The sequence below is a fragment of the Rattus norvegicus genome, chromosome 16, assembly GCF_036323735.1.
Source record: "Rattus norvegicus strain BN/NHsdMcwi chromosome 16, GRCr8, whole genome shotgun sequence".
Lineage (NCBI taxonomy): Eukaryota > Metazoa > Chordata > Mammalia > Rodentia > Muridae > Rattus > Rattus norvegicus.
In genome coordinates, this window is record NC_086034.1 from 55,403,551 (window position 1) to 55,415,394 (window position 11,844).

Genomic DNA, 11,844 nt, shown 5'->3' on the forward strand with positions numbered 1-11,844 from the left:
CATGCATACCTTAACTCATGTTAGCCAGAGAAATAATCAAGGTTTGCAATATTTTAGTTAAATATCTTCCCATGTACTCACTTGACAAAATTCTAGCAAATGTGTTTTCAATCTTTCACCATTCTCGATCTCTTTGTTTATAGCACAGCATAAACAAGAGCACACATGCTCTTTTACACATACTCATGTGTACATGAACACACACAAGCTCACATTCACACACACTCTAAAATGATAGATTTTGAGTGTATAGGGCCTTTAGAATGTAGTTGTAGGGAAGACAGAGACTGAAACTTTAGTAGATTTTAAGAGGGGAGAGAATACCATATATCACTAACACCATTGTGTGTAAAGCTGACATGAAAATTTCTAGACAAACATTAGATTAAAAGTAAGATGCTGGCTGGATTGCAGGTCTAGAACATGAGAAGCTGTGATGCAAAGCCATATTGTGAGGAATTTGCAGCCAAATAACTGAATGAGGGAGACAGATTTTGAAGCACTTGAAGAGGATACAATAGCAATGTTTCTCTTTCATTTTCAAACAAACAAATCTATTCTGGTCCTAGTAATTTTCATCATTATTTTTAACAAGCCCAAGTAAGAATATATTTCTGGTAACTCTGAGTGTAGTCACTATGTTTCAAGAAAATTTGACTCAAAGAAATAAAAATTAAGTTGTAATTGAAAACTTGGAGGTGTTTCTACCTTTCTCTTGATTCCCTTTTTCCTAATATGCGGTGTTACAATTCTTTTACTTTAGGAATTATTCATAAAGATAGCAGGACAGTTTGAAACTCAGTTTAAACAGAAGGCATGGGTTATCACAAGGCTGTATGTGAGGGAGGCACACAAGCTGGTTTCCTGTCCTGAACATTACTGCCTTTCCGGTACATCTTAGCTGATAATTTCTCTTTCATATAGACAGTGGTTTCCCCTTAAGGACATAATATGGTGTCCTGCATTATTATTTCTGGACCTGAGAATGAGATGAGTGACCAAAGTCCTCCTGTCTCCTTTGCTCCAAATCGGAAATTCATTTTCTTCTTTCCCTTTGTTTGTTAATATATTACAAGCATTTAAGTGCACAGTTTGAAAGAATGAATACTGTGTTGTGAATTACATTTCAATTTTAAAAGGTGCTTCACTGGTTCAGTTTTGATAGAATGAATCTACAGTACTAGCTACTCAGGAAGTGTGGTGGGGGAATCATCTGAATCTCTTAAGTTTAGTGTCAGCCTAGGCGACATATTCAATGAGCACTTACCTCAAAAACAAAACAAAGTGCAACTACCTCCTCAAATAAAACTACCGAAAAGAATGAAATGACGTGCGAGAAAATTTTAACTGTAGGAAAATAAAATGAGACTACCTGTATGTACATAAGGAATATAGTAAGTCATAACATAAAAACTATTTTGTATCCAAATGATTTTTAAAAAAGCCTATCAGGTAAAGACAAGGATGTGCACAGACTGATAAGAAACCGTGCTGCCAGTGGAAATATAAAATTACCATTTTTAGCAGCCTTAATACCATCTACTACACGCAAAAACACCATACAGCAGTGCTTCTCAACCTGCGATTCACAACCACTTTGGGAGGTGAACGAGCTCTTCGCAGGACCCGGGGATCACATAAGACCAAGGGAAAACACAGATATTTGCACTATGGTTCACTACAATAGCAAAATTACAGTTATGAAGTAGCAAAAACAAATGATGTTATAGTTGGGGGTTACCACGACATGAAGGATTGTATTAAAAGGTGACAGTGTTAGGAAGGTTGAGGAGTGCAATACAGTATCATCGTATCTTATAATACTGTACAGTATAGGAGAGCAGGAGAAATGAAGGAACGAAACTAAAGAAACGACCAGCAGTGAAGAGTAAACAGAACTTAAGGCACATGAAAGGCTTCTCATAGCATCTTCTAGAACACGGACTATGTTAACCAGGGAGTGCCACACTTACTTGTTTCTTTTTCAATGTAAGGACCTATTGCTCTACTCTTGCAATCTCTTCGTCTATCCCATCCATACTCTGTATTAACTCTTCCTTTGAAAGCTTTGAAGGCGAAGCGTTTTGATCATCTCCACATGGTTGCCCAGCCAAAGGAGAGGATGGAACTTCATGTTTGCCTCCAAATGCTGCATCTGCAGACGACCTTGACCCTTCTGGCAGCGTGTGAACTAAAGGTAAAACCGCAGCACTAACACGATGGCAGTGGGCATCAGGAACTGGCTCCAGGCATGGACACTTGGACTCCAAGGAATCGTGATCCACCGGTGAGGGTCCTGAGTGTAATTGTTCATATCCAGTTCTTCTTTCTTGAGGCCTGTCAGAACCTGGGTGACATTCTGAAAGCAAGGAAGGTCGTCTTCGAAGCTGCTGTTGTAAAACTGTGATGCCTGACTAACTTCAATGTGAGGAGAGTGACAGAAGAGGAACTGTGATTACCTGCTGGTGCGGGGTACCGGGAAAGGTGTGCGGGGTATCGGGAAAGGTATACCGGCCAGAATGTGACGGCTAACAACTTTGCTCTGGGCTGAAAGGTGGGGAGGGTAACCTGAACTTGACGTTAACAGTAAAGACGTCCTCACTGGACTGTGAGATCAACTCCAACAAACAACCATGCTTCTAGGAAGTAACAGGGAGATGGAGTAGCTTGAGAGCAGGCGCACCCCAAGGCCTGAGCTTGGGGCAGGCAAGCTGGTTGCTGGCTCACTCCAGCCACCAGTTTTGCCACCTTAGCCGCCATCTTACCTCAGCCCCACTCTCATTTTCTTCTTTTCATTTCTCTTGGTTCAACTCTGAAAAGGGATTTATTTTAATGTTTTACTTATTTGGTGTATGCATATACATACATGGACCTACCTTACTTGCATTTACATGGGTTCTGGGGATTCGAACCCAGATATTTTTTTGGGATTGTGAAGCAAGTGCTTTCCCTACAGAACCATCTCCTGGCTCTAACTTACCACAGATCTAATGCAGTCATTTACATCTGTGTTCATTAGGATGTTGACAGAAATTTTGCGCTTTTTTTGTATTATCTTTGTGTAGGTTAGTGTCAGGGTCCTGCTGACTTTTGAAATTGGTTGATAATTTAGATTTCACTTTGACTTTTGAAGCTCCTTTTTCTCAATGCCGGTAAGAATAAAATCTATCTTCTAGATATATATAGCTAATACGAAGAATGAATAATCATATTTTATATAATTCACATGTGTGCTGAAGCCTATCACTATATAAATGATATGTGTTTGGTGTTTTCACACACATGGTTTATTCACTCTTAATTTCTCCCATTGTTTTACCTAAGGGGGAGAATCAAGGTGAGGGTTCTGAGATTTTTTTTTTTTCAAACAGACCTGCCTTGAACCCTGGCTATTCTTTTTAATCTTGTACGTTTGTTCAAGTCTTTTAAATACATTTCACTTCCTTTATCTGAAAAGGGACAGCTACACTACCTGCCTCTCAAAACTATCTGGTCAGACAAGAAAGCAAAAGGGTTTAGTATGATAAATGTGTGTATCATAGAAAATAACACGTGACAACTGTCATCGATGCCATTGTTAGCTGTGATAGCAACCATGACTGGAAAAAACAGTGAATGCTTAATGAAAATTGGAACACCTAAAACAGCCCTGTCTGCCTGAACACAAGGGTCACAAACAGAAGCAGATCTTTTACCCCCAGCTGGGAAGGATGGAGAGTGGCACCCCGATTGCTCGGAATCACTACATACGCTACAATTACTGTCTGTCCCTTTCCCTGGACACTGACTGCTGCACGATTATACGCTAACACCATCTGTATAAGCTAAATGTTGTAACTTTTTTGTATAATAGTAGGAGAAAGCTTTTAGATGTGTCTTCCACCCCTCTGATAAGGATACGTGAGAAAACATCAGTAAGAGAGGGTACAAAGACGTTGAGAAAAGAAAAGTTACGTGGTTGACATAAAGTTTACAAATTCACATTTCCAATGGAGTAAGCACTGGTCACGCAAGTACACAAAAATAAGCTCAAACACATGCTGAGTTCACGGAAATATGGGCAAATAAATAACCATTTATTCATAAATCTGTCCCTTCAAAACATTTTGCTCAAAATACCTGTTTGCATGGAAGCTTTAATAAGCCATAGAGCATGTGTCTGAAACCTAAAAGTTTTCTTTGCATGTAGATCGCAAAGGTTATGACTATATCACTAAAAATCATGTCATGAAAAATTACTACTCAATGATCTGGGGTTGTACTTCTTGCCCATTAAACAGATGACGGCAAGGTCTGCAAACTCCATGCATGTAGATCACGCCTTGTCTTTTTCAGCCCTGAATCTCTAATGCCAAGCACACTATTTCAAAGATAATTGTTTGGGTAGGTGTTGATTGTGAATGTGAATGCCGTCTGATTTAAGGGTGATTTCATTATATCCCTTGTGTTGATGAACTCACCTGCACTTCCTTCAAAGCACATGGACTCCGCTCTTAGGTTTGAGGGTTTTATGCTTGGTCGTGTTTTTTATAATAACATATTGAGACAGAATCAAGGTGTCTCAGAACTACCTCCTCCAGCCCACAAAAATAGGGAGTTCAATTTACCATGCCACTCCTATAGGGGCGTGGTTTATCAACTCTACCAGTCGACTGAAGTGTTCTGGGCTTTTTCACAGGGGAATGGATTCCTAAGACAGTCTGAGAAAAAAATGGTGCTATTCACTGTATTCTGTTATAACCCATCCTTATTTATCATGCTAATATTAGGAAAACCAACACTATCATTTTGTCTACCTTTTCTCCATCAATCAGTCCAGTGTGAAATATCATAATGAGGACTATAATCTTCCTCACCAGTGACAGCAACTTTAAATCTATGGAAGAACAAAAGTACCCCACCATAATATGAAGGCGAGGTCATGGAATTATACCCATCATATGAGACAGAAATGGGGCTAAGCAAAGATATTTGGACAAGTTCTAAAGCTTTGGAGTCATAATGATGGAAGGAATGTTCTTCCTGAGAGTTCTTACATATTTTTTTGTTCTTTTTTTTTTTTTTTTCGGAGCTGGGGACCGAACCCAGGGCCTTGTGCTTGCTAGGCAAGCGCTCTACCACTGAGCCAAATCCCCAACCTGAGTTCTTACATTTTATTCTCGGAACAAACACATTGGTACACACACACACACACACACAGAGAGAGAGAGAGAGAGAGAGAGAGAGAGAGAGAGAGAGAGAGAGAGAGGGGGGAGAAAGCACATAGTACATATACTTATATGAAGCTTCTAAGCCGTGAGTCGTGAATATATACTATGTATTTTCCTCAAACTAAGAAATTTTTTAATTATCCCAAATGTTGACATTTTCATTCAGACATAGAAGTTTTCACCTTCTCTGATTCCTGTAGAACCTGTCTCAGTTTTTGGCATATTCCTTAGCATGCAAATCTAAGCAGAACCACAAGCATATGTCACATCACGTGGAGAAAAGCAATTTGTAAATAACCAGTGACCCATCAAAATAAAACTAGTTTTTTAATGCTGGAAAAGGAAAAGATAGGTGAGCTTTAGAGCACTTGATAACGTGTCGTAGATTAAATTGTATGAATGGTTTTCTCCTCAGCCTGAAAGAGTCCACTAGACCAGTGAACAATGCTTCCAGGTTGCATTAAATATTCCAACACTTTTCCCAATATGTTAAGAAATGCTATTGCATCTGTCTGATCTGACATTCTTGTCAGTAACCTAATTTTCTAAGATATTAAATCTTTATTTGCTTGGAGAAATCATTTTCCATAATGTATTCATGTCTCACAATGTGCAACTAACCCCACCGGAGACGAGCTAAGAACACTGATATGGTTCTTTTCTTAGAATTGTCCATAACTTTGGGTTAGACTTTTTAATTTTATGAGTAGAGGACAGACTTCCTTCCACCATTTGCCCTCTCAGTCAGCTCGTTCTGAACAGAATGAATGGATGCAACAGATTCCTCCTCACTTCCATTACCCCTTCTCTCTCTAAAGGTAAAAACAACAGTTCCAAAAACACCTGTAAGATGGTTTTTAAAACAAATTCCACTGTGGACAGGGCAGGGGCTCACAAGGCCCCACCTCTCATGTAGAACCATTGGCAGTTAGTGAGAGCCAGTTTTCATCGGGAGCATGATCTCTGGTAGCTTGCTCATGTTCCATTGATGGTCCCAAACCCAGCAGCGTCCAAGAAGTGCTAACTGGACCTAGCAAGCTATTTTTTTAAAGGACATCAAGGTGTTAGGGAGGGAGAGTCTTAAGGAAGACAAAAAAGGAGGGAGTATCAAAATATGTGTATGAAATGGTTAAAAAATTAAAATATATTAAAATTTGGGAGGAAATAAAGCTAAATGGAGCCAGGCGCTGGTGGCACACACCTTTAATCCCAGCATTCAAGAGGCAGAAGCAGGTGGGTTTCTGTGAGTTTAAAGCCTGGTCTACAAAGTACGTTCTAGGACAACCAGGGCTGTTTCAAACAGTACCTCTGTCTCAAAAGACAAAAACAAACAAAAATATGAATGAGCTTCATTACCTACATAAATATTATTTTTCAATGAAGTTTCTTGGATGGATGGTAATATTACTAAGATGATCACCTTTGCCTTTTAGCCTGTGGCAGGTATAAGAGGCTTCTGTGGAACTAAGACCCAATTCTTAAAAAATAGTAGATTATAATGCAAGTCACTGTAGTACCCTTTGTCCTTGTTTAGACAACTTCATAGAATAATATTTCAGAATGGCCTCCAATGAAGGATTCCTCCCTAAATATATACCCTCCTATAGCCGTTTCCCACACTGAATATGGAGTGTATGTATTACTTGGACAAACAGAATGCAAGATGTGTGACATCGTGCAAACTCTGAGCCCAGAGAGTAAAGAGATTCAATTTCCCCCTCTTTAAACCAGATCTCTGTACCATAAAGTTACTGTCTAGCTGTGGCAGGGTAAGAGGCCAGGATTAGAGAGATATTTCCAGATGACAATCAATAAGTTAACAGGTGAGTGAGGTCCCCATGGATACTTCACCCTCAGTTGAACTCAAACAACCTCGCCAAGTTCAGGATTCCTAGAAATGCCAGCAAATCAACTCAGACTGACAAGCAACAGAATTGCTGTAAATGACTCACATTTTTGGGATGATCTGTTAAAGAGTATGTACCAATTAAATCGCTGTCTCACAGAACACATTCCTAATGGGATTGTATTAACAATTAAATGGACAAGTCCACAAAAATGTTCAGAAAATATCAACATCATTATTATTACAGGGTAATTAATTGAAATAGTTACCTAATACACACGTGCAATACTAATACACACCTGCAAATTCTGAAAATTTTTATTCAAAATCTTTACAGTATTTCAGAGTATAAGAGACAGGTGCTGTAGAAATGACTCAGTGATTAAGAGTTCTGGCTTCCTGGATCCTGCTAAGACTGAACCCCCAGTGAACTAGACTATGGGGGGAGGGCGGCAATGGGGGGAGGGTTGGGAGGGGAACACCCATAAGGAAGGGGAGGGGGGAGGGGGGAGGGGGATGTTTGCCCGGAAACCGGGAAAGGGAATAACACTTGAAATGTATATAAGAAATACTCAAGTTAATAAAAAAAAAAAAAAAGAGTTCTGGCTTCTTATCCAGAGGATCAGGTTCTGTTCTCACCACCTAGGTGTTAGCAAACACTTGTCTATAACTACAGTTCCCAAGATCAATCCAACACCCTCTTCTGGCCTCTATGGACACTAAATGCCTATGTTACACAAATATGCATGCAAGCAAAAGATCTGTATACATAATAAAATCTTTAAAAATGTTTAAGAAAGGTAGATAGAGAGGGGTGGTGTCTCATGCCTGTATCACAATCCTTAGGAAGCATGAGTATCACCATGTATTCAAGGTCAGCCTGACCTACAAAGCAAGACCCCATTGAGAAAACAAAACAGCAAAACATTAACAAAAAGAAATAGATAATAGATTTTTTTAAGAAAGCCCTTTGTGACTTGGCAGCCCAGTGGCTAAAGAATTTCTTTGACCTGAACTTTCAGGAAACTCAGAACAAGTGTTATGGGACTATACACAGAAATACAGTTAGCAAATTTCAATCTATGAAGAAAAAAAATCTGAATTAAAACCTTGTTCGATGAGGTACAGTGAGGTAGAAACATGGCTACAGGGCACATGGTTTCAAAAGCCATGCATAAATACTGAGGACTGCACAGAGGTACGGCTCATATAACCCTAGGAAAATGAGACAGCAATTTGTGATCCTGACTTTCAGAAGACTGTTGGGGGCGGGGCCAGCATTCAGAACTGGGCTCCTGAAAAACCACGCAGATATCACTAGCAACTGTGACTGGACCCATGAATGACTTCCAACTTCCAGAACCAACATCCGTAACTCTTTCTCCTCAAGGCCAGCTCAAAGGCAAGAAAACTGTTCATGACTTGACCAACAAAACAAACACTGCCCATAGATATAACTAGCATTTTATACCCAGCTTCACAAAGGAACACTCAGTGGCGTGACTCTCATCTGAAAGCTTAGGAAGCAATACCTGGAAACTTGAGTCTGAAACCAGGGAGGCAGCATTTGTGACCTCTAGCCTCATCCAGCCATCTTCCCTTCACGTACATTGTTTCTTTATTTAGTATCCAATGCCTGTTTTTCATGCAAGCTTGGTCCTTCTTCATAGTTGTCTTTGTCATCCCAATCAGCACAACTATGATGGATCCAACAAGCATCAAACTCTGGTAAGGCTGTGAAGAAACGAATGATTATACACCACTGGCAGGAATGCAGACTGGTGTCACCAGAATAGAAGGCAATATAGATGGTCCTCAAAAAACAAAGAATAGAATTTTCATGTGATGCAGATAGTCCAACCCTGAGCATAACCCTGAAGGATCGTAAGTTGACATGCCATTGAGATACGTGTACATCCATGTTTACCGCTGCACTATTCTCAGCAGTTAAGAAACAGAAACAGTGTTCCATCGATATGTGAATGGTTAAATGCCATGTGGTACGTATACAAAATGGAATTTTATTCAGACTCAAAAAACAATCAAGTGCAGGCAATTGAAGAAAATGAATAGAACTGAAGATAAGCAAAATAAAGTCAATATAGACAGACAAATACTATACCTTTCTATCTCCCCCTCCCCCCTTCTCTTTTTTTTTTTTTGAAAATATAAAACATTTTATTGAGTGAGATAATTCAGACTCAGATAAACAAATAGTGGTTCTTCACTCTTGTATTTAGATTATTATTCCAAATTTTATACGTGTAAGTGACTCTGAATGCAGGTCAAAAACTTGAAAGGAGTTAATGAGACAGATCAAAGAGGCTTTAATGAAACAGTTTGGGAGGGTAATATAACACATATAATATGAAAGTGGAAAGAGGATTGCTGGAGACTAAAAGGTAAAGATGAGGATGGGTTTAGGACAAGAAGGAAAGTGTCAAAGGTGGAAATAAATCAAATCTAATTGTGCATGAATGTGATATACAAAAATATGTTGGTTTTCATGCTAATTAAAAATAAATTTTGTTTAAATACAAGACCCAACAAGCAGCTGAAAGAGTCAAATGCAGATATTTGCACCCTACCAATGAACAGAATTTGCTGACCCCTGTGGTTGAATTAGGGAAAAGCTGGAGGAAGCTGAGGAGGAGAGCAACCCTGTAGGAAAACTAGAAGTCTCAATTAACCTGGACTCCTGAGATCTCTCAGACACTTGATCATGAACCGGGCAGCATACACCAGTTGAGATGAGGCCCCCACACATATACAGCAGGGTGGGGATATCCTTGTGTGGATGGGGGTTGCAGAAAGGAGGTATGGGATGTGGAACAATCAGAGGAGAGAGTGGACAAGGAAGGGAATAAAACCTGGAAAGTAAAAGTAAATAAATAAATAAATAAATAAATAAATAAATAAATAAATAAATAAATAAATAAAGTCACAGTAACCTCATTTTGAAGCCTGTAGCAATTAATTGTATTGGTGGCATTATATTAGAGGTTTATAAATATACTAGATAATTCTCAAATATACCTCTTGAGTGTCAATGTGAATGTAGTCACTCACATCTATGCATTATGTTTTTAATTTTTTTTTGGCATGTTTAACTAATTTTCTTTTTTTTTATTTTTTTTTTATTATCTTGAGTATTTCTTATATACATTTCAAGTGTTATTCCCTTTCCCGGTTTCCGGACAGACATCACCCTCCCCCCTCCCCTTCCTTGTGGGTGTTCCCCTCCCAAACCTCCCCCCATTGCCACCCTCCCCGCATAGTCTAGTTCACTGGGGGTTCAGTCTTAGCAGGACCCAGGGCTTCCCCTTCCACTGGTGCTCTTACTAGGATATTCATTGCTACCTATGGGGACAGAGTCCAGGGTCAGTCCATGTATAGTCTTTAGGTAGTGGCTTAGTCCCTGGAAGCTCTGGTTGCTTGACATTGTTGTACTTTTGGGGTCTCGAGCACCTTCAAGCTCTTCCAGTTCTTTCTCTGATTCCTTCAACAGGGGACCTATTCTCAGTTCAGTGGTTTGCTGCTGGCATTCGCCTCTGTATTTGCTGTATTCTGGCTGTGTCTCTCAGGAGCGATCTACATCCGGCTCCTGTCGGTCTGCACTTCTTTGCTTCATCCATCTTGTCTAATTGGGTGGCTGTATATGTATGGGCCACCTGTGGGGCAGGCTCTGAATGGGTGTTCCTTCCGTCTCTGTTTTAATCTTTGCCTCTCCCTTCCCTGCCAAGGGTATTCTTTTTCCTCATTTAAAGAAGGAGTGAAGCATTCACATTTTGATCATCCGTCTTGAGTTTCCTTTGTTCTAGGGATCTAGGGTAATTCAAGATTTGGGCTAATAGCCACTTATCAATGAGTGCATACCATGTATGTCTTTCTGTGAGTGGGTTAGCTCACTCAGGATGATATTTTCCAGTTCCAACCATTTGCCTACGAATTTCATAAACTCGTTGTTTTTGATAGCTGAGTAATATTCCATTGTGTAGATGTACCACATTTTATGTATCCATTCCTCTGTTGAAGGGCATCTGGGTTCTTTCCAGTTTCTGGCTATTATAAATAAGGCTGCGATGAACATAGTGGAGCACGTGTCTCTTTTATATGTTGAGGCATCTTTTGGGTATATGCCCAAGAGAGGTATGGCTGGATCCTCAGGCAGTTCAATGTCCAATTTTCTGAGGAACCTCCAGACTGATTTCCAGAATGGTTTTACCAGTCTGCAATCCCACCAACAATGGAGGAGTGTTCCTCTTTCTCCACATCCTCGCCAGCATCTGCTGTCACCTGAGTTTTTGATCTTAGCCATTCTCACTGGTGTGAGGTGAAATCTCAGGGTTGTTTTGATTTGCATTTCCCTTATGACTAAAGATGTTGAACATTTCTTTAGGTGTTTCTCAGCCATTCGGCATTCCTCAGCTGTGAATTCTTTGTTCAGCTCTGAACCCCATTTTTTAATAGGGTTATTTGTTTCCCTGCGGTCTAACTTCTTGAGTTCTTTGTATATTTTGGATATAAGGCCTCTATCTGTTATAGGATTGGTAAAGATCTTTTCCCAATCTGTTGGTTGTCGTTTTGTCCTAACCACAGTGTCCTTTGCCTTACAGAAGCTTTGCAGTTTTATGAGATCCCATTTGTCGATTCTTGATCTTAGAGCATAAGCCATTGGTGTTTTGTTCAGGAAATTTTTTCCAGTGCCCATGTGTTCCAGATGCTTCCCTAGTTTTTCTTCTATTAGTTTGAGTGTGTCTGGTTTGATGTGGAGGTCCTTGATCCACT

At 39.8% G+C, this 11,844-nt stretch overlaps 1 pseudogene; it reads right to left on the bottom strand.

Moving 5' to 3' along the window:
* Nucleotides 1-1,771: 1,771 nt before the first annotated feature.
* Ncor1-ps1 (nuclear receptor co-repressor 1, pseudogene 1) lies at nucleotides 1,772-2,760 on the bottom strand (annotated as a pseudogene).
* Between the last annotated feature and the right edge of the window lie 9,084 nt (nucleotides 2,761-11,844).